Below are 26,495 nucleotides of genomic sequence, written 5' to 3' on the forward strand. Positions count from 1 at the left end.
ATCAAGTGATTGGAGAGCATAAAACGACATAATTTGACTTTCGGTGCTATTTTTACAGAAGGTTAATGAGCAGGCAGTGAGACTCAACACATCATTAGTTTGTCAGAGTGCGCTGCAGGTAGCAGAGGGTTAGTCATCAAACTTTTGAAGGGGAAATGTTCGTCTACACCACAGACACACAAAATATAATTTTACACAGAACTGGTGGAAATGGATAAGCGGTGGGGGTTTACGGATATGACTGAATTCGGCTCTCCTGCATAATAACGGAAGAATACAAATGGCACTCATGGGAGACACGCAGGCCATATAACAGCTGTATCAAAAGTTGACCTCTAATAAAAGAAAATGGCACCAGCCTTCAGTTAAAAGCTGCCTCAGTTTAATGGCGGCGCTGATGTGATAAGCACCAATAGATGGCAGTGAAGCACTGCCTCAAACCATGCGCCTCAGCATCGCTTTGCCGTTGTCACCGCTGGTGGCTCCAATCTTATCTCATTTGAGATCCGCTTTTTCTATTGTAGCACTGAAAGATAAAACCTGCCAGTGCACACTGGTATCATTTGGGGATCTGTTGTTGCTGACGGCACATTGATGGTTAGAACAGAGGTAGGAGAGGTGTGAGAAGAGGAAAGTGAGAGGATGAAGCAAGTGAAGGTGATGGTGGGGGGGAGAAGAAGCGACAGCTGTAATTGGCCTGTGATGTGCCGCAGACCAAACTCATCTTCATCGAAGTCCTTCTGTGTGTTGTCGACCTCCCTTTCTGTGATCGCGTATCCGCACACATTCAAATCACTTTCTGTCCTCTTTCACCTTCTCGAGTTCCATCTCCCTTGCATGCCTTTGCATACTTGACCTCTGAGCTCGTTTTTAATCTGACGTCCCCTGGGAATGAACATCAGGGACGAGGCCCTAAAAAGGTCAGAGTGCTAAAGCCCGCCCGCGTGGGACTTCTGTTCGTTTCTGACCTCTCGGTGCTTTCAGGCTGCTTGACGGTAGGAAAGAGAAGAGGGGACGGTGACTGTGGCTTATTAGTCTGTGACATTTGTCTTTTAGAATTTGCCACGATTGCAACTTCTTCAACAGGACACAATGTTCCTTTAAAATTACACAATATGAAAAAAAAAAAACACACGAGATGTACTTGGTGTAATGGCAAGGTGACCATATATAGTATTTTAATATTTATTTCTTATAATTATATATTTCTTTTAGAATTTTCAACTATTACTTACTATTACTTTTTCAGCAGGACGCAATGTTGCCGTAAAATGACACAATATGAACATAAAAAATCTAATCACACTAGATGTACTGGGTGTAATGGCAAGGTGACCATATATGGGATTTTAATATTTATTTATTATATTTGATATTCAATATTGCCGAGCGGCTAGCTCGAAAATGTGCATGCTGGTCGTCCCGAGCATGTGATCTCCCCCATATAGCGACACAACAAGTGATTGTACTTTACGGCTTATAATAACAGCACTTGGCATCTCATTCTGTCCTCTTTATCTGCCACACTATAAAGCTCGTGTTTGTGTAAATGATCCCGTAGTTGAAAAGCACAAGATAAATGTACGATAAACAAAGGTTGTAATGCGGGAGCGCCGGTTTATACTGCACATTAAGCCGTTTTACGACGGCAACAACACACAACCTTGACCTGTAAAATAAAATGACCCGACTCGTAATAACTTGGGTGCCGGCAGACACGCCCAAATCGCAATACTCTGCCATCATCTTATTAACAATATACTCAGCAATATAAACAACAACAACAAAATACGTGGGCCACACGAGATGATGGAAACTGCCTGATCAGTCTTGGAATTTAAATAAAAAAAAAAGAAAATTTGATACTGTTTATTGCAAGAGACTGCTCTGTACGCATTAACGGATTTCTAGAAATAAAAGCTCCGAAAGGCCAAAAATTCCAATTGTTCCGTTATTGTAATCCCGGCCTCCGCACACTAACAAACACACTATGCGGACATGCATAATTGGATCTTACATACGGTTCACAAAAGGGAAACCATCTGGAGGCTATGTTTGTGTGTTGCTGTTTGTGATTTTGCGTATGAATTAGGAGGTACATTTGTCTCACAGGCCACCCTCGGGCCCCGAGCTACATTTGCGTGCCATCCATCAGCCGGATGACTTGTGTCCTTTTCACATTGCTGACAGCATCGGGGGAGGAAAAAACCAAATAAATCAGACATTATATTTGTAGATTAAGACCAATATCGATAATAGCTCTCCGGAGGCCGTTTGCCTTTGAAAACAAGGAGGTTGACATACAAGAATTGAATGAGCTCAAGTGATTTTCTCAACAGGAAAACGACAGCAGCCTCTTTCATTTTGTTTTTGCGTTTGCTATTGTGACTCAGAAAAAGTGTTTTTTGATGATTTTGTCGATAACTAACAAACCTATTGTTGTGTCTTCTATTCAGTTGGCTGCTTGGTGAATTATTTTTTTTTCCAAACCCATACTGTGCCTCTCCTTTCTCGGGGCATAGTTTGGTCCGAGTTACATATAAAATCAGTGACTCGAGTTGAAATCACGTGACTCAAATTGCTGCACCAAGTAAGGCAAGTTCTGCTTCGATTCTTAATTTAATTTATAGTAAGTACGGCAGAAAGCAAAATACCAATTTGTGAGGTTCGCAACGAACTAATTTATGTATGAAATAAAAAAATTGTTTGTCTCTGTTTTGTAATTTACTCAACATGAAGATATTTCTCAAGTTTCAGTGAGGCTAATAATTCAATGACACGATTCAACCTCATCACAGCAACAGTCGAATACAAATTTGGGTTCTCCGTGATGGTAATGTTTAAAAATACTTGCCATGTTCAAGCTGCTTTATTTTCAGAGCCAGTTGCGCAACCCCGTTTCCTGGTCACTTCAATAGTTTGTTTCTAAAAGCAAACATTGCTTTCAAGGAAAACTTGCTCGCTGCCTCCCCCCCACAAAATCAAAACATTGGTCATCCACCACGCCGGGCCATCCACACATTTCCACCTCAGTGGCCAACACCAAACAAGTACTCTCCCCCCGCAGGCAAGTTGCTCATGCACCTCGATTTGCTTTCAAGTGCCTCGCCTTCCTGTGTGGACGGACGGGTTTGCCCATCTCCCTTGGCGGTGTGCACATCTTCCAAGTCTCTCTTGATTTTATCTGCCCATTTCATTTCGCTAGCCTCTTCTTTTAAAACCCGAGATGTGTCAGCTGACAGCTGACTTTTTCAACTTCATTTTCGGATAGCTGTCAAAAATACAGACATGAAACACTCCGACTTTTATGATTCCGCTGTTGTCTCCGTGGTGCCCCTGATATCGGACTTTGGGTTTTGGCAATTAATACCTGGGCTGGGACATTCTCAGACCCGAGATTTTATTTCACTTTTGCAACCAACTGGCAACACTGCTTGGAAGCCAAATTCACCTTTTTTCGCCAACTCAATTTTAGATCCACCGTTAACTCATTCACTACCGGCCCAGTTAAAATGGATCTTTGACGTCTATTTCCGTCAATGGCAGTGAATGAGTTAATAATCAGGACCTAGCGTGAGTCTAATCAATTTATAGGGCAGGTGTTGACAGAGTCGGACGTGGAAAATGGGAATGAAGTCGAGTTGAATCTCCCGCATGTGCCGCGAGCGTTCCAATCGCAACAAGAAAGATGAACGACACAAAGGCGGAGTCCTCTGGTCAAGTAGAATCGACGGCAAGGCAGCTATCAACATCTTCAATGGACTTGTTGCCTTGACGGCCACGGATCAACGGCTGCCTCATCTGCTCATGCACATGTGCTCTGATTTGATTGCATTCAAAGTGCTTTGTTGAGGGAGTACTTGCGAGGTGGGCTGCAAATCGCTTCAAAGATAATTTTGGCTGAGTGACACTAAAACTAGTCAAACAATTGAAGTCGGACGTTGAAATGGCTGTGGAGGGTGAACGCTCGCTGATGAAAAATCGGCGAAACCTGTTAATATCTGAGCTTGCAGGAACACTTTGTGGTTGGTTTGTGGTAATTTGAGTTTTTTATATTGATGTGATGGCACGTTTAGTAACAGATTTCTTGATTCCTCAGTGAGTACTAACAACTGATAACAACTCAGAAGTGTTGAGTCATCAACATCTTTCCATTTTGATCAAACGCTTTAACACATTCAAAATTGTCGACATTTCCATCTGAGCAGGCTTCATCAGTTGACGCTTGAGGATTAGACAGCTCAAGGCTGACCGTGTCGTACTCAAGTATTTTATCCCTTTTGGCTACATTTCACTTTTTGGAGAAGCAAAATGCCACTTGTTAAAATTCATTAGAGAGCAGCCTTGCCAGCCAACGACAGTCATTTGGCTTTGTTGGCAGAGTAGCAATACAGCAGCAGGTATTTGTGCGAAAGCCTTGCAAGTGCACCAAGTTGGATAAAAGCAAAGAAAGCCGAGGAGGGTGATCCTCTCTGATAACACACAACTCACTGCAACAACGACTGCTGCTGCATGCATGAGAGCTCTTTATTAAACACGCCCACTTCATTAACACAGGTGTCTTAGACCATAGGTGTCAAACAGCTCTGAGGAAGTGTGCGCGGTCAAAACTGTCAGCAGCAGGTAACAACGAAAATCTCTTTCATTTGTCTGAACAAAAGAATCTACGGAGAGCATTCAGAAGACATTATAAAGCCAATAAAAAAAATCATAGGTGTCTAACTCAAGGCCCGGATTGCCTGCCAAATCATTTTATGTGACAAATTGTGCATCGACTTCATGTATCAATACTAAAATGATAACTTGTCTTCACTTTTAAAAAATAGAAAAAAATGCTAAGAAAAGTATCCAATATTTCATCTTTTTAAAAATTTTAAACTGTTTTTACTAGTCTCTGATTTCAAAACTAGTTATTCATCAGTTTGTTGTGTAGCCTATACTGTATATAAAATAAGTAATTGACAATCACAATGGCCCTCTAAAGGAAACTATGAATACGATGCGGCCCGCACCAAACATGAGTTTGACACCCAACTGAGACAATCAATCAAAATTTTCCGTCATCCGAAAAAGTAATAAATATAATTGATCAAAACATAAAAAAGAAACAAAATATAATTGAGAATATAACTCAACAGGCTGCATTTGCCAACGTTAGTGTCCACTCCGTTGTAACAACAGTCAGAGGCACCTGAAAGCCCAAAGAAGGCAAAATGATCAAATCTTTTGGGAAAGGATAAAAGGACAGCCCTGCATGTTGTAGCTCTCCCCCCGTGTTCCAAGATGGGCTTTCAACTTTGATGTAGATGCTGGACTGATTACTCCTCTTTGCAACCACCCGTCAGTCATGTGCATTCTTGTGCTGAAAATCGTGCTGTTTCTGTTTGAGGTGAAGCTAGATGGCCAATAGAGTCATCCCGCATTTGTTGTGACATACCTGCGTGTTGCATCGTCTCCTTCTGTGTGGCGCATTTATTCTCAGTATAGCGTTGGAGCCGCAATTTTGCTCCCAGTACACCACCGCCGCCACCCCTCCAGTTCTGTTATATTTACTGTTGCTGCCGAGTATCATCTTCACATCCCTTTCCAGCCTCCAGCCAATTTCCCCACAGTCCCCTTCCCAACATTTTCTCTATATATCACTGCTAATCTACCTTTCAGTCATGGCTCCTGCATGGTCTGATGAGCTCCCTCTGTGTTTATGCTCAGTGTGTGTTATTTCTATCCTCTACCGTGGAGAAAGTCATTGCTTTATGTAGGGGTCCGCTGGCCCCTCCCAGAACCACTCGCTGTGCTGGCTCTCACAGGGACCAGGCCGCTGAAGATTACACTTCACAAGGCAAGTTTCCTCTCTGCGGGCTTTTTCCCAGCAGATATGGATAATGCAACCTATTACCGCTGTGCCCTGCACCCCCGCCCCTCAGACCTTTATATCTTTTTTCCACTTTCTTCTCTTATTCAGTTACATCTTGTTATGTGGGAAGATCACCTCTCTGGACTGAAGGACACAGAGAGGTCTACCTACCTATCGACCGACCTACCTACCTACCTGAGGATTTTGTTTATTTCACCGTCCACCTGGATAAAAAGGTCACTCGGAGAAGCTCTAAATGCACAGCGAGTCAAAACTCAAGCTGTGATGGCCAGTTGGGCAGAGCAGCAAGGGGTCGTCGCCTCACATCACCTTGTTAGCCGCCTCACCCACTTATGTCTTACTGCTGGAGCCAAACAACACTTTGGAGGTCACCGCGCTCACTTTTGCTTTCACAGATGGCCGGGGCTCGGCTCAGGTTGGGATCGCGTACCTGATCAAAATTCATTCCTTTGTTTTTGCTCACTCACCAATTCTGTTCCCAACACTCTTGCCTTCTTTTCTTGATTGGATGTGGATATTTCATGTTGAGGCAGTACAATCAATTCAAAGGATTGTGCTGTAGTGGTATTTCTAGTACACCTAAACCCATGTTCCAGTGCTTTAAGATTTTCTTCATCTTTGTTTGCCTTGTCCTAAATTCACACTCCAAACGAGCCCTCTTGATCCAGAATCGATGTTGCATTTTGGGTAATAATGAAATGCACATTTTCCCTCTTCTATTTTCTTCCTCATCTGCTCCCTTGCCCTCCCAAGTCTTTTTGGCTTACAGCTGTGACTCCAAAACAGCTGTGGCAATACGCATGACGTTCCCCACGAGACAGGATGAACTGACGATTTAATAGTAATTTATAAAAAAGATTCTGTATCGGCGTAGTTAAAAAAATAAAATAAAAAATAAAAAAATATATATATGTGTATATGTATATATATATATATAATATATATAAAAATATATAGATTGAATATAGGACCAAACCAAACAAAGGGAAGTGGAAACTAAAAGGCAAAGCAAAATAAACCCAGACAAGTCACTCAGATGAGATGCAGCTGAGGCACACAGTGAGCTGATTGGTTGACGCTATCGGCTACTGACAGGGTAAGGCAAGCTGATGTGGACAGAGGAACAATTAAAGGGACAAATGGTACAAATTTCAAATATAGCAAGAAAAAATATCTCCACGTGTTTTGAATTCATATACACAATACTAATTCTATGGAGCAAGTGATCTTTTTTTTCATGCACTTTCCTGGCTAAAATATCATTTACAATTTTTCACAGTTTTTTATTTTCACTCAGAGAGAATAAATGGAAGAAAAGCCTTCAGCCCAAAGACTGTGCAGGCACATCTTTCAGGGGGAGCTGACAATAAAATGTGACCACTTTGGGACAGAGTGCAGATTGTTGAAATTGTATGAAAATTGGATTGCTTATCGAGTTTTACTGGCACAATCTGGAGAGATCGGAATTATTTCCAGCTTCTCGCTGTTCTCAGGGTGAGTTCAACATTCTCAAACCAGTTGTGTCAATTTCTTCGTGACATAGGGATGAAAGAAAAACATTTTACTATTAAGTGAAATATATTTCATGTAACGTATCGAACAGCAATAAATGTACCATTAATTGATAGCGAAACAATTGCAAGACATGCTGTTCCACATTATTTTTCTCCAGTGACACAAGAGAATCACAGGCTTTTTTTTGCTCACACCAGTCTCAGTCAGTTTCTTGAGTGTTCAACAAGAGCAGACTGGGTGATGGTGATGTCAGTCATCTTAAGCCAGAGCAGGAATGTCGCAAAACATTTTCAGACATGCCACCATTGATCTTACAGCAGCACTGCCGTCACACTGTCGTCAAGCAGAGTGTTGAGAAAAATCAGGGGCAGGGAGCAGACACTGACTGTTTCCCCCCCCCTTCCCATATGATGCCTGCTTTGGCTTTGTGAAAGATTCAACAGAATTGCCACAATGCGTTTTTGGCAGTACGATTTGACGGAAACTGTATTGAACCCAAAAGGGCAACTATTACAAGGCTCGGTTCAAATGTTTTTTGAAAAGGCCATTGATCTGTCATATATTTGTATCTGTCATATATTTCTAGCTTTATGTACCTAAGAGGACCATATTGTTTTTTAATACACTCTTCATCAATTATGATGCATCGGTTTCTGTCTTTTTCAAAATGATTGAGTTTGACAAACCAAGGGGTGATAGAGGAGTCAAGAAGTACATCTTGTGAAGCAAATTTGAAGCTTCATTTGCCATCACTAAGCAATTTCAACAGAAAACCATGAAAAAAACATTCCGATTTTTAAAGTGGAGTATTGTTCCCACTTTTCTTTCTTTTGGAGCTTGGATGACGTAAACTGAGCATAATATTGCCCGATTGCTCCATCGCAATTGGTTTCACCGCGCCGTTGAATTCACCGAGAGACGTATGACTCATCATCAAATCAACAACGACAGCTCCAATTGCAAAGTTTTGTTCGTGTTTATTCCTTAGCTCAATTCTAGGTTACACCATTTGATTCTTTCCATCCATTAAAAATTTGGCTGACTTAGACGGTCGAGCTGCCACATGACAACAACATTAATTTCAAAGACTCCGGCTACGCATTTTTACAGCAAATGAGATGTAGTCGTCAGTGCTCCTTGATTAGGATTCCTCGGTTTGGATCACAGAGCAATTTTCTTCCTCTTTTGCTCAATGACCCTGTTTCCTCCCCCCTTTTCTCTCCTCGGCTGGCATAAACAGACAGTAATGGCGTTTGCCTTTTCCTTCCCCCTCACTGGTCTCTCACATGGCTCAGTAGCTTGCCTTGACAGCTCCTCGGCTCGTGGGTTCAATTGGTGGGAGTTGAAAGCCTTTTGCAGCTCTGGGCTTTCCAGTGATAGAAACCTCCCTTTACCTTTTGCCCTCAGGCAATGAGAGGAAAGGAATGGGGTTAAAGCTATGCTGCTCCGACAGATAGATAAATAGAACACGGTCCTGAGAAACACCGAAAAATTCCAAGAGAATTGTCAGAGTAAAGGGGACGAACGGTGTTTTGTGTGTGTGTGTTTTTTTTAAACAGACAAGTGTATTCCGAGTAGGATACACATTTGTTTTTCTTTTATATCGTGTGACAATTCTTCATTTAAAAACCAAACAGCAACAAGAAAAAGTTGTCTTTAAAAACATCAGCTGTGACTACGCTCGGCATAGAACACTTGGCTACATCATTTGCATATTCCTTCACTTGTACGTTAGCTTGGGCTAATAATTTACAAATTCACTTTTGAGGGAAGCGTGCGTTCATCTCTCGACCGATAACTTGGAAACTTTTCTGTCAAGGCTAAGTACTTGCAGAGGGTGTCTGTGTTATCAGACATGTCATGTGGAATTGTGAAAGAAAATGATGGATGGCAGCTGTTGTCTTTAATGACACTGAAATTGTCCACAGGAAACGAAGGTTGTCGTATTGTTGTCAGTAATGATGAGAAGATTGCGGCAACCGCGGCGCTAGCCTCGAGTGGTTTGCACTCAACTCGGGTAAGCTTGAGGTGCTGCCGGAGCATTTATACAAAAGATCCCAGCATTCACAAATTGACTCCTCACATCGCGCACTGGTTTGAGCAAACAAAGAAAAGCTTTGTTCAGTTCCCTCTGTATGATAATTGTCTGCGGAATTACATGATAATGGAATGAAAGATATTTCCAGTTTGCTGTTGTAACTGTGATGAGAAAAATCCCAGCAGGGGAGGCTGGCGAGCGGTGACGGCAACCGAGGCCTGCTATCCCGGGAGATGAATGGCAGGTGTTCAGATCCGTAGACATGCTGTGACAAGAAAACTCGCTGCACAAAAGTGTCATGAGATGATGAGGCCGCGGGACACGGCAATGACAAGTGCCACTGTGGCAGTGACGCGCGGAGGCTGGATGTTATTAACTTTTACTGGATTGGCTTGGAAATATGAAATGCCTAAACATAGCACTTGAGTAATGACTAATGTTCTGGCTTTTGACAGACTCAGGCGATGAGGTCAAATCAGAGACAATTTTGAAATGTCACCATAAAGACTGTCATTGAACATGCTAATGGTCAAAACTAGAAGTACTCTTATCGGGATATGAATGTCAACAAGGAGGACGTGTTTTGAGAGGAGTGGCTTACAGCAGGAAAAAAATGAACAAACACAAAATGATCTACTATAATTTGGAAATGGTGAACTTAGTTCAACATTTGGATTTATGAACTTATCATCATTAGAATTATTATTGCACGTACTCTTCATTGTGTATGTCCGAATTTAGCTTGGAGATACTCCTTGTATTTTTAAGGGAACAGCAACATTTGAAGATGATCCTAAGCATGTTATGGCATCATTTTGACCAATTACAATCACTTTTAGACATTGCAGTGACCTCAAGGACAACATCAATTATTTACGCTCATTCATTATCCAACCCCTATTTTTAATGAAAAACGGACGTCCACCATACTCAGAATATGCTCGCAAACACATAAACATGAGTTTGTCTGAATGTTGTTTTTCTTTCCTGTTAGAACAAGAGAAAAACAAATGTTGAGATTACACACACAGACTCGGAGAAGGCATGAAAGAAATTAAGGCACCATATGGGCCGTGAAACATCTGTTGCCCCAGGGGGTGGCAGGGACTGATGCAGCTCTGTTACTCCCTTGGATGATACATTATTATGATTGAATAAATAGAGCATTAAGTCACTTAAAATTATCCCCAGCTCTGAAAAGCTGTAAAAAGTGCATTGTTTTTGTCACTCTCATGAGAATGTTACAGCAAAAATAACATGGTGTCGCTCAAGCAATTTTGCTGAGTTGGCATTTAGCAGAGAAAATATTTAATCCACATAAAGCAAACTTTCTGTTATGGGTTATATATCTTCAGAAAGCTAATATTCTTTTTTTCTGTAGCTAAATAAATTCAACGCCAGCCTTTACTGGCAAAAAGAGGTTAGATGCATATAGTGACCATAAAATAGCTGAACAGTGGCAAATAATTAACCTTCGGGCTACTTTACATATTGAACCAATTAATGGTGTCGAAAAAGAGTCAAGATGTTGTCTTTGTCCTGAGGCAAACAGCTGCAGCATTGTCGTGAAAGAGAGAAACTGTACACTATCAACCATTGTCTGTACTCCTTGTCCTCATTTGACTCGTGAGCACAAACTCTCGAACCGGGATTCAAACTCAGAATCTCTGACTTGTGTGGCAGCTGTTCTAATCACCATTCCATGTTGCTAGCCTCCCCAAAAATGTATTTTGAATCCATGCAGGAGACAGAAAAGTCCAGGAAAGTGTGTTGGACTCCAGAGGGATTACCTCTACTCTGTAGTCTGGATTTGAAATCTATCTTTCACGACAGCAGCCCAGGAACCTTTCTGAATTCTATACAGCATATTGATCACAGCGTGACTTCTTGTTTCATTTTCTACACAGTGTTGAAGCTGCGTCTAACACATACAGTATGCATTACAATTACTCTACCAATGAGCCAAACTCTCCGCATGGTGGATGAGATGAGACAACTCTAAACAGTACAAACGAGATACATCCAAGGCAGGCTGGAGAAAAAAAATGGACTCTCCCTTCATTCAACAGGAGGCCTGAAGTCCTTCTAAATTAATTTTTGTTCTACAGACTGCTATGAGCATTATCACGCTGTCGACTTATTTTCCCAAAGGAATCACGGTTGGATGAGGTATCAAAATAGCTTCCGTTTCTCCGACCCCCAATGACTTCACATTCATCAATGGAGGAAATGAAATTAAGGCCCTGACAACTTGATAATAAGGATATGGTTGGAGGATAAAGAACATTTTTAGATTGTAATGAAACTCCATTATTCATAAAGCATAATAGATTCGGATGCAAAGAAGAAGTGTCATGTGAATTTGTGTTATGAAGTAAATATGAATAAAACATGTTTTGTCGATTCAGAAGCAGAGAGCAATACGCTCATGTCTGCGTCAAACAAAGTGATTATGGAGCGAGCCCTGACACAATTTGTGAAAAGTTGAGAGTAATCAGAATGATCAATAACATGAAACAACAATATCAATAAATTTAATCTAAGAACTGTGACTTTTTAGATTTTACCTAAAGGGGACACTAGATGAGATTCCCCCCCCAAAATATGCAAATACATGAAATTGCAAATGCCGAACAATGATTATGCGGGGTTTCCTGCATGGTAAAAACAACATTGTTGATTATTTGTGGATTGGAAAGTTTCAGAAGATTCCCGAATACATTTATTTGTTTGTTCCCCTGACACGCAAGGCTTTTAGTTCCTCTTGTCAAAAACATTCCATGCATATGAATGCTTTTCGAGTTGTTTGCTTTCCTCACAATGTTTATTTTGGATTCAAATTTATTTTATGCCCTACTCATAATTTTTATCTGTTCACAAGTAGATTGTCTTGATGTTAGAAGTTCTAATAAGATTTATGTTTCAAGAACATTATGAGGCTTTTAGTCCCAGTAGGACGTTTGTTCATCAGCACTTTTCCTTTTTTTTAAAACAATAAAAATAAACAATTAAACAAATTGTTAAATAAATAAATTAAAATAAATTAAAATAAAATAATGGATGGATGGATGGATGGATAAAATAAAATAAATAATAATAAAATAATTAAACTCAAATAAATTAAACAATAAAATCAAATAACAAAGCCAAACATGATAGACATGACGGGGGCTTAATACGTGTGTTAACGTAATTGAGTGCTGAATAAGCAAACTCAATTTTCAATTAAAACCCGAAAGGTCAACAAAGGCTGATTTTTAAGTGATCTTATCAATACTTTAAAGTTCAAGTTCTTAAACAAATTTTATAAAATGCACATAAACTGATGTACTGATGCTACACAGATGCGTGTGCACAAGACATACTAACATATGGTAGGTATCACCGGTTTGGGATACAAAAAAAAAAAAGACAGTTGTTGAGGAGGCTTGAGAGGGAGTCCTCTGCATAGCAACAAGAATCATTGAGGTGGATTCACCCTCTTTAATATTCCATTCACTTGTAAAATAGCGCTGGAGGCACCTGAAAGCCAAACGCTGCTGTTGTTTGTTTGTTCTAATCGTCAAAAACCTTCACCTCTGTTCTGAGAGTCTTTCAATTTTAAAATAAATGAGCTCACTTTCAAACCACCTGTCTTTTCTGGCCAGAATATGAACATTGCTGTCCTCAAAAGGGCGCCGTCTCGCTTTGAGGTGCATTTCGACAGCTGAGGCTCGACCTCTGTCTGTGTTGAGACGTCATGACTTTCTCCAATAGAATGCCCCTTTTTGATTAAGGGTACCAAAATGACGCATTTCTTATAAATCCTCAAATCCACCTGGCGATGTTTTTGGTCTCTGTTACTTTTATTCACCAGTCACGTTGCTCTTGTTGCTTTCTGGAACATCATGTCCTTTTTTCAGTATCATCTTTGGTCACCACAGGTTTTGATGGCCCCCCTCAGGTGTATTGGTTTTTCTCTTTGGCCTGAGGGCCGGTTGGAACGTGATCAGCTCTGTGTTGTCGGCTTCTGACAACGCCGTTTGTGTTCCAGTGGGTGGTATGTGTCAAAAGGGAAGAACTGGTCAGTTTGTGCAGAGTTTCTGTTTTTCAAAAGATGCCAGGCAAAAGAACAGTCCGGTTGCAATCGATTTAGTGCCCTGCGAACAAAATGGCCTGCCCGGGTGAATGAGAATATTCACGGCAAGAGACGCAGGCTGGTGATATTTTTTGCGTTGAACTGTACAGCTTTATATGATTGTTGTAAATATCAGACCAACTGGCATTTTTATAGCAGCGTGCCTTTTTTTTTCCCACTCTAAGTGCAGCTATTGATGTTATAATCATTTTATTGCATTGCTTGCATTCTACTGTTTACAACAATAAAAAATCCCCCAAAAAACAAACATGTTCTAGCTGACAATGATATATATGACCAAAGTGGAATGTGAAGTATATCCGCCCATTACTGTTGAGTTATATTCATTTAACAACCATGCAGTTTGGAGACTATAAATGAAAACTTGGAATAGCGAGGCCAAATGACTTTACACACACGCACGCACACACACAGCAAAAAGTGTGATGTGAGACAAAAAACAGTGACTGCTGCGGCTTGTGACATCACCTCAGCAAGTAATGTGTGAGGAGGAGCGGCTGACTCTTATTGCCCCTCTCCAGGCTGAACTGAACTGTCTCGACTCTAATGAAGACGACTGATGTTGTGAAAGAAATAGAGCATGTGATGTCAGAGGACCTATCTGACAGATACTCTGATCAAGACGCTCTTCACACAGGTAAGCCAAGGTTAGCCTTACAAAGGATTTCTTTCATGCTCTGCCTAGCATGCTCTCTGCTTGGGAGGCGGCGTATAACAGCCTTGCTCTAATATGCTTTTCTCTTTTTTAATCAGCATCAATATTGGACCCACTCATCAAAAGGTGCACATCTCCTTGAAGTTGAGTACGCTTGACTCCTGGATAAATGAAACGCCGCTATCCTCACCGTGGAAAACAAGAGATTAGACACACTTAAGGTGCAGATGAAACATGGCACACAACACGTGAGCGTATAAACTGGAGATTTTCTGATGCATTCTAAAATGAATCTTGCAAAAAATAAAATTAAAAAAATGAATATATATATATATATTCATTTTTTTTTTTTTATTCATTTGATATATATATAAATATATATAAATAGAGAAGTATAGAAAAATGGCTGAACCTTTATGTCGGTGGATGAACATAGCTTGAAACCCTGAACTACTTCAAGAGTAGGACAGCACGACTTGAAACAAAATGACATATTGATCTATTGGGACCTTTCTGAGAAAGAAGTAATTTCCTCCATCTGCGATGACCTTTGGCGAGGCTGTTTAAAGATGGACATTGTCGGTTGAAAAGCTAGCTGATGATTATGCATCTTTGTGTTGTTGATTTCACATCCACACTCTGAGTTTATAAAAAGGCAAGTAGATTTCCACAGCAGGATCCAGCTGCAACTGAATAGAGAAAAGCCATGTGCAGCTTTTTTCCCTTGCCTTGAGTGAAACATCTTGAGTAGCAGGGGGACGGGGCTCTTCTCGTGGTTCCCGTGGCGTTGCAGCAGGCGCTCGTGTCTCATCTACACTCGTTTACTCTTTTAATGCCATGTGTACTAATTACCTTGATGAATGGTCGCACACTCATTTGTTACATGTCTTCACTCGCTGTTAGACAGGCCTTTCCATTTAAACAGCATGTCGAACGATCCTACAGTTTCAATGTTTAGCACACCGGGGTTAACAGCGATGAGGCCACTCGAACGGCAACAAGATTCATCGACATTCACTGCGCAAGATTAAAACGACAACAAAAGCCACGTTTGTTCCCAAGGAAAGCCATTCTGTCAATTCACTGACCCCAAAAGCAAATGTTACTGCTCTGCAAGAGGAATTATTAATCGCTATCGCTCAAATATTTTCTCATTCTCAGCTAGTCCAAGCATGAGCTGCCATTTGGAGACTGGGAGAGTAAATGTTAATTCCTCCCATGCGTATTTTCGCACCAGAGGAGCCACAGGGCTGTATGCTAACAATGTGGTAAAATGAGGAGGGGGTCACTTGGATATTTACATAAGGAAATGTGATTGAGTTTTTCCATCGATTTACCCTTTTCCTTCCAAATCATTGTGCAAAGTGAGGAAAAAAAGAGATTTGTAGGTGTGTGGAGATTTAACTTGTCACACAGACATCAGATGAGAAAAAGTAGCTTTCCTTTGTCGTATAGTCTGGTCGTGATTAGATTGTTGATGTACTGTAGTATTATCTTTAGATTTTTTAAATTAATAATTTTATTAATTCTTATTTATTTATTTATTTTTTCCTGATTTTTATTTATTTATTAATTTATATTATTTATTTCTTCTTCATTTACGTAACGGGGGGGACAAGCAATGAAATACATTTATTGAAAGGAAGATTTCCTTTTTGTTTATGTATAATTTGTAATCTTCTATTCTCACATTTGTTGCCGTTACGAAACAGACTGATACATTTTAATTACCGTCCATGTTCAAGTGCACATATAAAAAAAAACAGCTTTGTCAAAGACTTAAGGGACGGAATTGTTTCCATCCTGCAACCCTGTGGAGAAAATTCACAGAGCCGACACTTGAAGAATAGGACCCGTGCATGTCAGCGTCGCGATATGTGTCCAATGGATGTACGTACTTCATAAAACGACAGTTGGGTGGCAGCGGGTCATTACGCGCTGATTGCGCACAATGTCTCCAAGATTCTGCTTGCACTTAAATTTTGTGGACTTCCAAGAAAGCGTTTATTCAAGAAAATCTGTGCCCTCATAATGAATCTTCAAATGTTTGTGGCCTTGAAAGACTTTTGACGTTTGGATACAAAAACCGAAATTATTTATTATACATTTATTCTTAAATATTTTTATTAAAATTATTAAAATTATTGAATTATTAAATGGTTTTAATTTATTATTATTATTATTATATCAGTGCCAGAATACGTTATAATATTATTTGATTTTAATTATTTTTAATTATTATATATGTCTAAAAGTCACATGACATACTTGACATTCATGTCATCAATCGCACCTCTCCGCCCATTCCTATAACCTGAACCGGTTGCCTTATCCAAAGCTAAAAGGTTTTTTAAGTGTGCAGCTCGGAAGTGGGGGGGTGCTGGTGCTGCGGGATTTGGGGGGGGGTAAAGAAAAGCAGGTCAGTTGTTGACATGGACAAATTGAGGATAGAGCATCACCATAGCGACCCATATAGTGAAGGACCACTTCAAAGCAAGCTTCTGTGTATTCGGTGTATTCGCATACAGTATGCATGTGTTCTGTTTTTGTGTCGACTGCTTGAAGTGTTTACCGCAAAACATCAGCAAGACATGAGAGCAACTTCAAAAGGTTTCCAGCATAGGCGATGCTCGGGATGTTTTTCTCTAGTGGACCCTGCTTGTTCAACCACATGGTGGTGCTAGTAGACTGCTGACCATGAGGTCATAGGACAGTTTCAATTGCAGTATGCCCCCCCCCAACACACACACACCACATTCTTTTATCTCTCCTGCTCCGCATCTTTGGCATAATCTGAGACGAGGTAAAGTGTGACGGTGAAAAAACAATGAATATGTTTTTAATCAGCACGTTTTAAATAAAAGAGCCTGGCATCAGTTGGCCTTGAAATCACTTCCAGTACAACATATAAATCATATTCAGTTGATGACAGGCTGCTAACCACGAGAAAGGTTTGAGTCAGTGGACGAGAAGATACAAGACGTGACCTTTGTCAACCACTAAAATCTTATTTTGCATGCGCTGATCTCCCGAATGGACTCCAGCGAGCCGACTCTTGCCATGTAAAGTACACGGCAACTTTTTTCCCCGCATTGTTGAAAATTCGGCTTTCTTTCCATTTTTGACCATTTTTTTTGTGCCCCTATTTATCCCCCTTGCCTTTCCCCACGACTGTACACTCCTTGTCACGCTTTCTTTCTGTTATGTTTTGACCCCACCTCGTGCAGTTCTCCCGCTTGCCAATCCTTCTCCACAGCACCATTCAATTCTCCTTGTACCCACTCGATGGTGCCACTCAGAGCTTGCTCCTTCATCCTCCTCTTCTTCACTAACTGGCTAACTCTGCCCTGGCAGTCTGACAATTGTTGGAGCACACACGGCTGAGCAGTTATCACCAGCCCACAGAGGTGTGTGTGTGTGTGAGTGTGCGTATGATAATAGTCGGGGAATACATACACATAAGCGTGCGTGTCACCCTGTGCGTTCTATTTATATTGATGTACGCGGCTCTTTTGTTCTACAAAACAATAGAGACAATATGTCAGGCCCGTCCCTATTATATCGTCGCCTTGTATTTGTCTTTTACCATTTTTTTTTGAAGGATGTATGATACTGAAAGGCTTCAACCCATCTCCTACTGCTTGCCAAGCATCCCTGGTGTCTGGCTACTCTGGATCCATATGAAAGGCACTAATTTCTTTGCCTTCAAGGATTTGATCCGAGTTATAGTCCCATCTGTCACTGGGAGGAAGTTGAAAGAAAGGAAGAATAATCCCAGCTGGAATAATGGCTCTGTAGAAGGTAGATCACATTGTAGGAAGACGAGGACAATATTCTTCTGGCCTTGGGGTAGTGAGAGACGATGGACACGAGCCAGGCTTGTGACCCCGGGAGACAAAGGAGGCAAACAATATTGCTTCTTTGTTCTCCTTGCGAGGCTTGAATCTCATTTCGTGCAGTTGTTGTGAACTGGCAAAATTTGTATTTTTGTGTTTCATTCTGGTCACTTTTTTTTTTCTTCTAATGGAGGCTGGTTTTGTAACAGCGGTGTGCTTTGTAAAGGCACAGTGTGACACCCAGGCAGCTCAAAGAACAAAAATATGGAACATGTTGATGCAAAAGCGCCTGTTAGCTTCCTAAGCACTGCAGAGGAACATCGCAGCAAGTCATCAAAGCGGTTACTTGCATGTTGCCCTCGAACTTTGGCGCTCTCCAGCATGTCCATAGGGCCCTAATTTATGCGCATACCAGAGGATTTGGGGGGTCTTTGTAGAGCATATTTTGTTCAAAAAGTAGAAAAACAAAATTTCCTTCTGTTCCTGTAACTCACAGGTGTTAAACTCAAAGCCCGGGGGCCAGATACGGCCCGCCACATCATTTTATATGGCCCACGGAGACAAATTGTGCATCAAATTCATGTAATGACTAAAATTGCAAATTGTCTTGACTTTTAAAAAGAAACTTTTTAAAATATTTGAAACGTTTTAACTCGTCTGGTTTGAAAACAAATTATTTTTTTAAATATTTAAATAAAATACCCATGTTGAATGCCTGAGACCACTTCAAAACAGTCCAATGTTTTACTGGTGGCCATTTTTTGGTGTTTTTAACTGTTGTGTTTTTGGGTCATTATCATTTTTATTGGCGCTTTCTAAGCAGTTCTCGTCTAACTCCTTTGGGTAGAATCTGGTATAAAATCACTTATACAAATATTTTTTTTGCTTTAAGTTGCCTGGAAAATGCCCTCCCCCAAAACCAAAAAAGGAAAATAAGTTCAAAGAGGTAGAGGATAATCCTTCACAGTTTTCAGAGTTGTGAAGACCCATCTTATGGAGCAAATGGGGTTCTGTTTCTCCCTCAAGGACACTTTGACAGGTCTGCGGGGGGAGAACAACGAGTCTCATTGGCAATCTTCAAATTGCAGCCACTAACTCTAACCCTCAGCCATGTTGACCTGGAAAAAAAAACACACTAGACAATGTGCTGAGCATCACATCTGGATTTTCCACACTACAATACCAGAAGATTTCTCTTGCAGATTTTTTTTTATTCATACAACTATCAGCAGGTGGTTTTGTTTTCGGTTCGACTGGTTAATAGAGTAAAAATAACTGGCAATGGAACAACTTGTGGTGGTTGGCAAACACAACACCACCATTATTTTCAAGGAGAAATTCTGTCATCACTGCCACAGACCTTATCAAATAAAATCTACACCAAGAATCATACAAAAACTCCTACTAGGCAGCTTTTGAGGACATAGATCAAAATAACACTTTCAGTCAGGAAATCTTTTTTTTTATTCACCTTTTTTTTTTTTACTAGCTAAAAAGGACCGAAATGAAAAAAGACAGTGAGTTCAATTGTTTTTTTTTCCTCCAGAGGAAAATGTGAGTGGTTAAGATGAGAGTGGTGGCCTTGCAGCTAACGCAAGCTATTATTACATGTCAATTTGTTGAAAAGAAATGTGTTTATGTCTTCAAATTTTCTTTCGGATCTAAAATAAAGGTTCGCGCTCAGATTTATTTGAGAAAATCACTTACATTTTCAAAAGCAGGACAAAGCCTGTGTGCTAATTTGGTTATCTGTGTTGAGCTAAAGTACATATGGCGATGGCAGAAGGTAAGATCTTGCAGATTTTGCATCTAAAACAAAACAAGTCCGAAAATGTCTAGGGGATAGCGGGGAAAGGGAACAGCATTAGTGAGGTGTATCTTAAACAACTTCCCTATGCATAAATTAGAAATTATCAATGTTTTTTTTCCCCCCTAAACTTTCTTTTTTTCCCCACATATTGGTTGGGAAGCCCAGGAGACCTATTAAGGAACCAAGGGAAGAAAACACCAGATTTCATCTGATTCCCCCGAGACTAAAGAATATTGAGATCACTTGGTACAGCAAGACTCTTTTCTTGGAAAGGGAGTTTTACTTTCTTTCTTTCTGATATGGATCCGCTGAGCCGAGTGTGTGTGTGTGTGTTATTAAATTATCCTCAATGCAATGCATAACATGCTGCTGTACTCTAGTGGTTTTGGAAGCTGGAAGAGAGAATTGTCAAATAAGGGAGTTTACTTTTCTCAAATTAAAGCTGTAATCCATCGGTCTCAAACTCAAGGCCCAGGCGCCAGATACGGCCCGCCACATCATGTTATGTGGCCCGCGAAGATAAATTTTGCATAGACTTTGTATTATTACTAAAATTACAAATTGTCTTCACTTTAAAATCATAACGGCCCTCCAAGGGAAACTATGATTACGATGCGGCCCACGACGAAAAATGAGTTTGACACCCCAATTAGCGGCTAATTGGTTAAGGAAGGGTTCGTACAGAAATGCCCACAATTAGTCGAAAATCCATCGTAGAGAAAATTTTGCCTGTTTTCTTGCCGGAAATAAATAATTTCAGAATAATCAGTCAACCAATTTTGTGAGAGGGACCGTGAGAAAAGGAAACTCTAATAAAACCATAGCAACACATAAAAGATTGCGAGAAGATGTCCAACTTCAACAGGCGTGTGTGTTTTTTTGCATTTGGTGTTAGAGGTTAAAAGCAGATGACAGAATCCTTTGCAAGAGAGCATTTTGCCCATAGGATTAAGATTGGATGGCTGGCTTTCAAGCTGTCAAAGGAGCAGACTCAAATCCCTCACTCACAACGCTACAGTTCTCACATGAAGTGCGTGCGAGCAGTGGTGGAAGGAGATATTTCTCTTTCATGCCACTTACTTCACAAGCCATTCAACACATCAACTGGATTTTGGAGGATTTCAAGTGCCTGGGCAAAGACTTGCGAATTGGAGATATTTACACAAAAGTCACATCGTTTAATTGCTAAAATATAACCACTGGCCTGATCGAATCTAGAAATTAATGATCATGTACGGCAAACTTGACTCCATTCTTGAAGCCACAAATAATTCAACTCGGCACAATACTGTTTTCTGTTTACCGCTGCTTTTCTGGATGTGTCTTTGGCTCGATGCTGAGCAGTCATGAGGCAAATTGGAGTGAAGCAGCAAAAAATGCAATGTTAACCTTGCGAGAAGTCATTTGAATAGAATTACAATGTCTTGGTATTTTGCAAAACCAGGCAGTGTTTGTCTAAAGAGCACCTCGCTTGGGATTTACCTTAGAATGCAAATAGCATTTTGTTAGCTTATTTAGTTTCATACAATCAATGCAAATCCACAAGGCAGAACTCAACAGTTTATTATCATTATTATTAATGCGCTTGATACAGTTTATTGATTTTAATTTTTTAATTATTTTTATGAATATGCTTGATACAGTTGATTGATTTAATATCACTTTGAAAACAATAACATATTTTAGAAAATAACAAATGCAAATTCAGTCCCGGCATATATACAACCTCAGCATAAGCACGCTGGCTTCAGGTGGCCTCCATTTTTATTGCCTCACGATTGAACTGGATTGCCGCCGTCGAGTGGCTTGAGCAGGGGTTATTTAAACTTATTTTTGTCGCGGGCCGCATCGTAGTCATAGTTTCCTTCGGAGGGCCATAAAACCTAAATAAATGTATGAACGTCTCATATTCTTTATAGTATCACCTACACAACAAACATTGCGGGCCACATAAAATGTTGTGGCGGGCCGTATCTAGCCCACGGGCCTTGAGTTTAACACCGGTGGGCTAGAGGGACCTTCAAGGTTGGATCGTGTTTTGACTCATTTCTAGGGGGGTTTCCCCCTTTTGAATCAGATTCTTCTCTCTGGTGGCACAAAATACGATGCCTTAACTTTGTTAATTGGCATAAGTGAACTCACCTCCTTGTGAACTTGGCTCTGATCGATTTCAGCCGTTGTTATGATCATGTTTGGATAAGCGCTGTCATAACAAAGAGGTCAGGTGTATATACTGCAGTGTTGCATTTATTATGAATTGTGGCTCTGGAGCTACGCTGTCGGAATAGCTATTGATTGGAGTGAGCCCAATGCGGCTGACTTTGATTATGCATGTGAGGAGTAGGACATACCTGTGTTGGATCAATACAGGCGCCGCGCATGAGAACTGCGGCTTTAAAGCAGAACTAGTTAAACCTTGTTGATGATTGTATTTGCTACTGAAAAGTAACATTTGACATATGATCAGCTGTGCACACTGTGAAAAAGAATTGGCCTTGACATTTTCTATCAGGCCTCTTCATGATAAAAGACAGGATCAAATTTGCTTAACGATTTTTCATCAAGAGAATTTTAGCCTTTTGTTCTGTTGTTTCCTGTCCTCCTTTTTTTCTTCTCCAATTTATTCTGGCTAATTAGGAAACTTAGAACAGTTTGCCCGTCCCCCCCACAAAGTCTCACCCCAGCTGGGCTTATAAAATGATTAAGAACACTGAGCCTGTCAGCTCATGATTGATTGACAACAATAAATAATGGACCATGTTGTAAAAAATAAAACAATGTTCCGTGTATAAGACGGCGAGTCCCCCCCTGCCTGTGCACCATGACGTACGTACGTGTTGTGCTGCCGGTCTAGTAATTGATGCTCAATGATAACAATGGAAGCAATCCCCCAATGGCAAATAAATGTTCATCTGCTGTATTGTTTTCTGAAAGAAATCATGAGGAAAAAGCCAATCAATTAGCAGACGCACGCAGGAACACAGCGGGAATGATAATAATGAAAGGCTCCTCTTCCCATTCGTATTCCACCAAAACTCATTGTCAAGCATCCAGCAGGTGGAACAGACGGAAAATGGGGGGTAGGGGGTGTGGGGTGACAATGACGACGCGTTCTGTGCTTACAAACAAGTGTGACGATTTAGGGATGGTTCTCACTTTCTGCATGTCTTCCTTGCGTTCATTACCAGTACCTTAACAAATGATGTAATTCTCTTTTTCTCTTTCCGTGTGTGTGTGTGTGTGTGTGTGTGTGTGTGTGTGTTGGATTTCATAATAATCAACAAACCAACTGTGGTATAGCAATAATTTTGTGTACTGTTAAATCTCTCTCTCTCTCTCTCTCTCTCTCTCTCTCTCTCTCTCTCTCTCTCTCTCTCTCTCTCTCTCTCTCCCTCCGTCTCTCTCTTTCTGTCTCTCTCTGTTTTCTTCTATTACATTGAAATATTTCCATAATGTGATGCAAAGCCCATGTCACATTTACACTTAAGTCTTTCAGACGGCAGAGAAAATAAAATAAAGACACTAAACTCCTGCCAAAAGTTCAGAGCAGTTTTTTTTGTCACTGCACTTTGCTTCCATTATTGCACCCTTGGGCCCAGGAAGTATTTAATCCGATACACAGCATTAGGAAAACTATTTTTTATGCATTGTGTTCTCTGCGGATGCTCCAAGAATCCCGTAATCCGCATTTATAAGTAGAAACGTGGAGGCTGCAGCATATAAGAATGAGCACAAATGAGAAGTGTCACTGCTTGTGCTGTTTGCACTATTATATTATTTTTGTATAATGTGGCTGAGACATATCCAGTATGAAAAGCATTCGTGCCAAGTTGCATTAAGCCCCATTTCGTCCAATCGGTAGTCTGCTGATGTTCAGTTTATTGAAAAGGTTTTTTTTTTTTATATAAGAGGTGCACAAAATGGATGGATGAATAGAAAGTGAAGAATATAAAAACAGACACTGTCGTGATACAATACATGAAACACGCATGGCTATTCTGCCGTTTATCCTGTTCAGGGTCACAGATGAGCTGGAACCCATCACAATATGCGACATTTGAAAGCATGCAACAAAACCAAAAATAATATCTGTTGTAATTCTCGGTCTCCCGGTTTTAACACAAGTGGTCGTCTTTTGGTTTCAAGTGCCGCCTCCCATGTCCTTTTCCTACTTGCATCCACCCAAGGTCAGTTTGGTCTCCGTGGCAACAGTGACATTCGGCGCATTGTCAGGTTATTTAATCAAGACTGACTCTCCGTGTTTCAGATGAGCACCGACATGGCTTTTATTGCTGAAACTGCTGAGTGGGGCAACCCTCCACAAACCTTGAAAAGTGGAAGTGATAGAGTGGAGGAAGAGACATCTTGAGGAGATGCTGCAAAAACGATGAAGCATCATTATTATATTGCTGTAAGAAAGCCCTTCATGTTTCCTTTATTGATTAGACTTGACAAATAGGCACCAAAACATACACCACTTCACAGATGACCACTGCAACTGCTTTTCTGTCGACTGATTTTGAAGCCACTTAACTCGTTCGGTGTCATTGACGGTTATAGATGTCAAAGATATTAACTGGGTTGGCAGTGAATGAGTGAAACACTTCACTTCTCATTTGAACAATAACAGGCAAGGAGGAAGCCTCGGGAGAGGAGAAAGTGGTGCAAGGGGAGGGGGGGGTTCATTTACATCTCATCTGTTGACAGTCAGGTATGTTGTTATCATTGTGGGCTGCCCTCTAGTTTATCTCCCAGTAGAAGATAACAGCCCGCTCCACGTGACTATAGGGCCAGACAAGCAATTATCTATGTGCCCTCTATCCAATGTGATTTAAATCAGCCGGCTGCCCCTGCTCCATTTTCCCCTCTCAATCACTTCCAGCTAAAATGCAAAAGAGACCCTTAATAAAACAAATAGCTAATGTCCTGGATTTGAGACCGCAGATAATCTGCTTGGATTTTACAGACATTAGACTATGGTACAGAGAACGGACAGATTTGTGCACGTTGACAGATCAAATATTTTTGGACAAGAATTTCATGTTGTTTCATGGTGGCATGAAATTGCTAGCTTAAGTTAAGTTAAAGTCCCAATGATCGTCACACACACATCTGGGTGTGGTGAAATTTGTCCTCTGCGTTTAACCCATCCCCATGTGATTTTGATCCATCCCCTGGGGGAGAGGGGAATCATTTGGTGATCTAACCCCCCAATTCCAACCCTTAATGCTGAGTGCCAAGCAGGGAGGCAATGGGTCCCATTTTTATAGTCTTTGGTATGACCCGGCCGGGGATTGAACCCACAACCTTCCAGTCTCAGGGCGGACACTCTACCACTAGCCCACTGAGCTAGTAACATGCAAGACAGAGTATTTGCAGACATGAAGTGTCACTGGTTTGATGTCATTTTTTCTATGGAATGCACAATCAATTAAAATATAAAAGTAAAATGGAGGAAAATAAATAGAATCATGTCGATGCTGGCCCACTGGGCATCCGCCCTTGAAGGCAGATGGCTCATTCAGCCCTGGGACTGACAACACTATGTTTCAGTTAAATTTCTAGTCTATAAAAGCCAATTTACAACCAATTCAGCAGGCAGACGGCACTTGCTTCCTTTACAAGTAACACATACAAATTTAGTTAATTGTACAATTTGTTCTCTTGTGTTTGCTCATAACTTCAATGAGTAGACTTTTTATTTTGAAGCTGAGGAGAGAGAAAAAAATCTTCAGATACAAGCTAGCGGACTTACATAGGAGCACTTCCTACTCTTAAATGCGCACAACAGCACACACACGGCAACTATTTATGGCATGTGCATAGCTGAGAATGTGTGCGCATCAGTCATCCGACTCGTCCTTTGTCCTGTTTGTCTCTCTGCCGCTTCGCACTCAGAAAGCCGGGCAAGATCACATTAAGTGGGCCTACTGTTGCGCAGCTGCATTTGGCTGAGTGCTGAGGGAGATATGGGGCAAGGCATTACTCTAAGTCAGTCCCAAAAGGCTTCTGACAATCCAAAAACAACAAGGCCAATGTAATTCACTCGGCCAGACATCCTCACTTCGGTGCTTCCAGACTTGTTTGCAACGGTCCCCGCCCCCGCCTTGCGTTTTGTTGCTTTTTGAAATAGGATTTCATTGAAATGTGAAGGATATGCTATCTGTGGGTTTATGATGGCAAAGTTCAGATGTGTGTTTCAATTGAATAGAGAGAATCTAAACATTGGTGTGGACTTTTTTGTGCTTGTTGATTGAGCAGCAAACGTCAAAACTGCCCTCGGGCTCACTTTGTAAACGTCACATGGCTAGAAAACAGTCATGACAATCTCGAGCATTCGGATGTCAGTTTCAATGGACAGCAGGGGGCGGTATGGGCGGTTCGATCCGAGACAAAGACTACACTGAAATCTATTCATCTGTTGATGTTTTAACAGGCGGTACTAAGATATGCTAATATTAGAACCACTTCACTACTTATTCATGTCAGCGCTCACTGCCTGCACAACACGTTCAAAGTGGCTTTGAAGTATTTTAGTTCATATGCATTTTGGCAAGTTCATATCGATCAATTCAAATTGTCATCCTGAAAGAGCCGATGACGGATTAATGATTTGACGATTCCTTTT

At 40.8% G+C, this 26,495-nt stretch overlaps 1 long non-coding RNA gene across 1 annotated transcript; it reads left to right on the forward strand.

Annotated features, from left to right (window-relative positions):
- The first annotated feature begins 14,023 nt into the window (after nt 1-14,023).
- On the forward strand, nt 14,024-24,552 carry LOC119120580. The gene is made up of 3 exons (XR_005097545.1): nt 14,024-14,203; nt 14,320-14,442; nt 24,135-24,552. It is a non-coding gene; the product is annotated as an uncharacterized LOC119120580 (long non-coding RNA).
- The last annotated feature ends 1,943 nt before the right edge of the window (nt 24,553-26,495 follow it).

The sequence above is a fragment of the Syngnathus acus genome, chromosome 3 (genome assembly GCF_901709675.1).
Source record: "Syngnathus acus chromosome 3, fSynAcu1.2, whole genome shotgun sequence".
In the NCBI taxonomy this organism is placed as follows: Eukaryota; Metazoa; Chordata; class Actinopteri; order Syngnathiformes; family Syngnathidae; genus Syngnathus; species Syngnathus acus.